General features: G+C 36.6%; 1 long non-coding RNA gene across 1 annotated transcript; it reads right to left on the bottom strand.

Annotated features, from left to right (window-relative positions):
• Positions 1–3405: 3405 nt before the first annotated feature.
• Positions 3406–6163, bottom strand: LOC141021321 (uncharacterized). Its single transcript, XR_012182125.1, has 2 exons — positions 5819–6163; positions 3406–3703 (listed from the first exon to the last, which is right to left on the bottom strand). It is a non-coding gene; the product is annotated as an uncharacterized lncRNA (long non-coding RNA).
• Positions 6164–7231: the final 1068 nt, after the last annotated feature.

Below are 7231 nucleotides of genomic sequence, written 5' to 3'. Positions count from 1 at the left end.
TTTTATTTCCTATCATCTATTTTGTGCCCTGCGTCATACTGCTTTGGTAACATGAAGTTCTTGTACTCTCTAAGAGATGTTTCTGCTATCCCTTCACTTGACTTTGGGCAATTGGCACTGGATTTCATGTGTGAGGAGTCAGAGCGTCACTTTGAAATGATCATGAACAGACCAACTGTTGAGGAAATGAACAAGTCTTCATATATCGGGGGATGTCTTCCTATTTGGGGAGTAAGTTCAATCTTGAGTTCCACTATTTTCTATCTCTCCACTTTTTATTTTACTGACCTGTTTATTTTTTAAGTGGCAGATGATTTATCTGGATTTTGTTGATTTTGATATTATTGAGAATCATCAGTCAACTGTGGATTACTCTCTTCCTCGGATATCTCATGTGAAGACTGAAGATTTCAAGTATCTTGCAATGGTTGATAGGAATTATGAGTCTAGGAAAAATTACGGGGTTTTACCAGTAAGCATCATATACTATATATATATATATATATATATATATATATATATTCTCGACTTATCTTTTTAGTTCCAATATTTCTTTTCATCATTTGTTCAACTGCAATTTGTAGCTGCGCGACATATGATGCACCCCATATGCCAATGAGGTGCCTGTTAACAATGCTCCTGATGCTGCTGGTGTGTTTAATTCAGTTCCTTCTGTGGAGGTATTTCTTATGAGTAGAATCGATCATTTCCATCTGGTTTCTTCTTTGTTGTCTTTTTTATCTTATATAGCTAAACATTTATTTGTAATGTGAAATGTAGGTCAACAATGCCAATAGTGTTCCTGAAGCTCTCAATGAGAACATGTCAGTTGATGCAAAATGTTGTGCAAAAGTTGAACCAGACGTAAAAGTGAAACAGAGCCACATTTGAAATCAGAGGTATTTTTTGTGTTGTGCCCTTTTTACGTTCCTATCTAAGTGTTTTATTGAAAGAAGTGTCATGTTTACTAACATTTTTACAATCCAGGGTCCCTCCAATGATGTCTTTAAGCAGGAGCCAATCGGACTGAAATTTGAGGTATTTGTTTTTGTATTGCTAATTTGTGTGTGTGTGTGTGTGTGCGTGTGTGTGTGTGTGTGCTATCTTTGTTTATCTCATGCTTTCATTCTTGGCATGATTTCTGTGTGTTTCCTAAAGCATATTGTCTTTGCTCATTATCCCAGTCTGTTTTTTGCAAATGGCCAATTTGAATGTGGCAGGACTATATATTATAGTTTAAGTGGATAAGTACTGTAGTAATGTTTGCAGCTGAATTTACTACAGATTTTTTGGTAATTTGATAATACCATTTTCACTCTTTTTTATGACTGATCATGACCAGCAGTTTTAATACTGGACCGGGGGAGTAAACTGATGTGGAACCTTTCTATTTTGAAATGAATGTTACATGTAGCTTATTGTCCTTTTGGCTAGTTAACTTGTTGTCTGAATTCTGTGTTTTTCCTTATGTCCAGAACATTTCTGTCCTGAATTCGGCATACCAAATACCAATTTTCCCTGTTCATGGTACACATCTGAATACCAACTCTGTTGATCAAGCAACTACTTCACAACCTAAGGTCTGCTTGAAGTTTTTCAATTTTTCCCGATCCTAATTATGATTGAACTTACAACAACATTTTCAACTTCCGTTCTTAGCAGGAAGAAATCTTTCTATCGAGTGAAGCACCTGATATCAAATTTTCTAGTGGAGTTAATGCAAAAAGAAGTTTTATATTGATTAGTTCCGCTTCTCCAAATGAAAGAGTCAAGCGCTTCCAAGGGACTCCAATCATTATTGAGGATGATTCTCCTATCACTCCTTCTACTGCGACTAACGAAGACATACCAGCCTCTCAGTGTCATACAAGTGCAGGAATTCCAATGAACATGGACTTTGCTGACCAACAAGCTTATAATTCATGCATATTTATGTACTTTTCCTTTCTGTGTGTTTTCATTTTCTTGTAATATGAGTCTGGGCGCATTGCATCATTTAATGTTCAAACTTTTCCTATCTGTGATATGCAAGCTATTCTACAATGAATAATGCAGAAGCTGGACCAAGTACAGGACCTAATACAATTGAAAAGAAGAACAGAAAAAAGAGCTGCTAAACTTCAATCTCCCAATCCACCCAAGAAACTCAAAATATCTCGAGAAGTGGATATCTTCTTTTCCAAATATCTGAGGAAGCCTATCTTCCAACAATAGTGAATTCTCTTATTCCTTTAGTTATTTTATCGTTTCTTATTCATTAATTTATGATAACTTTTTTTAGTCTAGACATCTACCTAGAAAAATAATTGTAGACATTTTCTAATCTGTGAGCAATTTTATGCACTAAATTAGTTGTAGACATTATTCCTCATATTTGTATTAAGTAATGCCCACCTTTTTTTCTCGAAAAACCAAAGGTAGTTGAGATGAACAACTTTGTAGTTCATATAATTTTAGACTAAAAGGATGTTTATATTTTTCTTTTTTGGCTACCATAGTGTTGCATATGCACTAAAATAATTGTTAAAATATATTTTTAAGATCCATTTTCTCCACATATAACAATACTTATGCTTCTTTTATTCTGTCCAGCACACTTTTTGTTGACATAGAGGGCTTTCCTGTAAGCTATGAGAATTACTTAAATTCATTTAAAGCGAGGGGTGAGATTGGAGATGAAGTGAGGAGTTCATTTATTCAAGTTCTTACTACGAATCAAAGATGTCATGTGAAGTAAAGCCTTATGTCAAGAAGTACTGTTTCACTTCGTACTTCACTGTGAGTTTTCGTTCTAAACTGCCTACTTGCTTCTCTTTTGACCATTTTTTTATTTTTACTTACATTCAAACTGAGTTTTTTATACTAATTTGCATTTTGTTTGTTCACATAATAAATTGTTGGTTCCCCCTGACTTATTTGATCCAGTTACGTGCATATGAGAATTTGACAGGATTAATTCAGAAGAAAGCCTCTGGAAACAAGACCTGATAAATCTTTTTCAACTTATTCAATGTTAAGAAAGATCAATTCTATTTGTTTTTTTACTCATTCTGTTTTTTCTTTCTTGTTCAGTTATACTTCCCTACTATAAAATCAAACCACTGGGTTATACTTTCCATCAACTCTCTCTTTGAGAGATCTCACTTCTTTTATCCATGTGGCACTATTCTGGGAACTACCCAAGAAGAGCTTGTCTACAACTTGGTAAATAATTGTTGACACACAATATCCTTTGATTTCAACGGAAACAAATTTGTTTTCTGCTCTACCACTTCTGAATGTCTTTAACTGTTTTTATGTATATTAAACAACTTTCCAACTACAACATGCTCTACAAGCTGTGACGCCCCCGATTCGACCGTACACTAATCATACACGCAAATGTGTACGATCAAGATCAGGGACTCACGGGAAGATATCACAACACAACTCTAGACACAAATAGAAATAATAAAAGCTTCATATTACAAGCCAGGGGCCTCGAGGGCTCGAATACAAGCTCGATACACAAGAGTCAACGGAAGCAACAATATATGAGTACAGACATAAGTTAAACAAGGATGCCTTAAGAAGGCTAGCACAAACATCAATGATCGAAGAGGCAAGGCCTCCTGCCTGGGACCTCCTAACTACTCCTGGTCGTCGGCAGTCTCCACATAGTAGTATCCATCGGTGGTGGCATCTGGCTCCAGGGATCCACCATCTGGTTGGAACAACCGGAAAGAAGGAAGAAGGGGTGAAAAGGGGTAGCAAAGCAACCGTCAGTACTCATCCAAAGTACTCGCAAGCATCAGATCTATACTAAGTATGCATTGGTATCAAATGGAAGGGTTGTATCTATGGACTGAACTGCAGAATGCCAGAATAGAGGGGAAGGCCTAGCCTATCGAAGACTAGCATCTTCAAGCAGCTCCAAGCGTCTTGCAGCATGTAGAAGAGTAAAGAATAGCAGTTTATAATTAACAAACATGTTGTAACTGGGAGAAAGCAATTTGGAGCCACATATCTTAAGTATCCATTTCTAGTTGTAAAAGATCAGGATATAAGTCTGAACGTCCATTACCGTGGACACAGTATTCGAATAGATAACTTCCCTGCAGGGGTCTGATACGTCTCCGTCGTATCTACTTTTCCAAACACTTTTGCCCTTGTTTTGGACTCTAACTTGCATGATTTGAATGGAACTAACCCGGACAGACGCTGTTTTCAGCAGACTTTCCATGGTGTTATTTATGTGCAGAAACAAAAGTTCTCTATTAAAAGGAGGCCTTAATATCCCTTAGTTTCCATTAGGACCCCGCTGCCACGGGAGGGTAGGACAAACGATGTCATGCAAGTTCTTTTCCATAAGCACGTATGACTATATTCGGAATACATGCCTACATTACATTGATGAATTGGAGCTAGTTCTGTGTCACCCTATGTTATGATTGTTACATGATGAACCGCATCCGGCATAACTCTCCATCACCGATCCAATGCCTACGAGCTTTTCACATATTGTTCTTCGCTTATTTACTTTTCCGTTGCTACTGTTACAATCACTACAAAACACAAAAAATATTACTTTTGCTACTGTTACCTTTGTTACCGTTACCGCTACTATCATATTACTTCGCTACTAAATACTTTGCTGCTGATACTAAGTTATCCAGGTGTGGTTGAATTGACAACTCAACTGCTAAAACTTGAGAATATTCTTTGGCTCCCCTTGTGTCGAATCAATAAATTTGGGTTGAATACTCTACCCTCGAAAACTGTTGCGATCCCCTATACTTGTGGGTTATCAAGACTCTTTTCTGGCGCCGTTGCCGGGGAGCATAGCTCTATTCTTGGAGTCACTTGGGATTTATATCTGCTGGTCACTATGAAGAACTTGAAAGACGCTAAGACAACAATTTATCCCTCAACTACGAGGGGATGTAAGGAACTGCCATCTAGCTCTGCACTTGATTCACCTTCTGTTTTGAGTAAGCTTGCGACACCTAGACCTGCTTCTGCTATTCATTCTGATATGTCGCATGTTATTGATGATGCCACTTCTGCTATGCATGATACTTATGATGAAACTACTTCTATGCTTGATACTACTACTTAGTGAAATTCTTGATGAACAAATTGCTAAGGCTAGAGAGAAAGAAAATATTGAAACTGATAATATTGATGAAAGTGATGATGAAGACTTGCCTGTTATTCCTGAGGGTTATGTTTTTGATAAAGAAGCTACTTTAGCTATTTTAGCTTGCAAAGATAGATATGAACTCAAGAGGTTATTAGCTAAATGGATGCAGCAATCTCTTAATGATAGAATGAAACCTGACCCTGCTTTTGCTACTTCACCTATCTGTGTTACTGATAAGGATTATGAATTCTCTGTTGATCCTGATATAATTACTTTGGTTGAATCTGATCCTTTTCATGGCTATGAATCTGAAACTGTTGTGGCACATCTTAGTAAATTAAATGATATAGGCACCCTGTTCACTAATGATGAGAGATCTCGCTATCTTTATATCCTTAAAATATTTCCGTTCTCATTAAAGGGTGATGCTAAGATATGGTTTAATTCTCTTGATCCTGGTTGTGTGCGTAGTCCCCAGGATATGATTTATTACTTCTCTGCTAAATATTTCCCTGCTCATAAGAAACAAGTTGCTTTGAGGGAAATATACAACGTTGTGCAAATTGAAGAAGAGAGTCTCCCACAAGCTTGGGGAGGCTTCTCAAGTTACTTAATGCTTTGCCTGATCACCCTCTTAAGAAAAATGAAATACTTGATATCTTTTATAATGGACTAACCGATGCTTCCAGAGATTACCTGGATAGTTGTGCTGGTTCTGTTTTCAGGGAAAGAACAACGGATGAAGCTGAAATTTTATTGAATAATATGTTGACAAATGAAAATAATTGGACACTTCCTGAGCCAGCTCCTGAGCCAATTCCTGAACCTATTCCTAAACCAACTCCGAAGAAGAGAGGTGTTCTATTTCTCAGTCCTGAAGATATGCAAGAGGCAAAGAAATCTATGAAAGAAAAAGGTATTAAAGCTGAAGATGTTAAGAATTTACCTCCTATTGAAGAAATACATGGTCTTAATTTACCGTCTGTTTAAGAAACATATGATCTTAATCCATTACCCATTGAAGAAACTCATGGTCTTGATAACCTGACACAGGTAGTAAAGGTAAATTCTCTCTATAGATATGATAAAGCTGATATCCCTCCTACTAAAATTGCTAGCCAATGCTTGGATGAGTTTGATAACTTTATGGTTAAGCAAGAAGATTTCAATGCTTATTTTGGTAGACAATTAAAACAAAATGCTTATATGATTGAACACTTGGGTAATTATATGGCTAATGTTAAAGGTGAACTTAAACTTATTACTAAACATGCTTCTATGGTTACCACTCAAGTAGAACAAGTACTTAAAGCTCAAAATGATTTGCTCAAGGAAATGAATAGTAAGAAAAATGATTATGCTGTTAGAGTGGCTACTAGAACTGGTAAAATGACTCAGGAACCTTTGTATCCTGAAGGCCACCCTAGGAGAATTGAGCAAGATTCTCAGAGAAATAATATTGATGCACCTAGTCCTTCTAAAAAGAAGAAAAAATGATAGGACTTTGCATGCTTCTAGTGAACCTATTGCTGAACCACCTGAGAAACCCAATGATATCTCTATTTCTGATGCTGAAACACAATCTGGTAATGAACATGAGCCTAGTGAAAATGTTAATGATGATGCTCATGATGATGCTCAACCTAGTAATGACAATCATTTAGAAATTGAACCTGCTGTTGATCTTGATAACCCACAATCAAAGAATCAACGTTATGATAAGAGAGATTTTGTTGCTAGGAAACATGGCAAAGAAAAAGAACCATGGGTTCAGAAACCCATGCCTTTCCCTCCCAAACCATCCAAGAAAAAGGATGATGAGGATTTTGAGCGCTTTGCTGAAATGATTAGACCTATGTTTTTGCGTATGCGATTAACTTATATGCTCAAAATGAATCCTTATGCTAAGTACATGAAAGATATTGTCACTAATAAAAGAAAGATACTGGAAGCTAAGATTTCCACCATGCTTGCTAATTATACTTTTAAGGATGGAATACCAAAGAAACTTGGAGATCCAGGAGTACCTACTATACCATGCTCCATTAAAAGAAACTATGTTAAAACCGCTTTATGTGATCTTGGAGCCGGTGTTAGTGTTATGCCTCT

The sequence above is a fragment of the Aegilops tauschii genome, chromosome 4 (genome assembly GCF_002575655.3).
Source record: "Aegilops tauschii subsp. strangulata cultivar AL8/78 chromosome 4, Aet v6.0, whole genome shotgun sequence".
Taxonomy (NCBI): Eukaryota; Viridiplantae; Streptophyta; class Magnoliopsida; order Poales; family Poaceae; genus Aegilops; species Aegilops tauschii.
The sequence above is the reverse complement of the archived record's forward strand: the minus strand, read 5'-3'. Positions and strand labels throughout refer to the sequence as shown.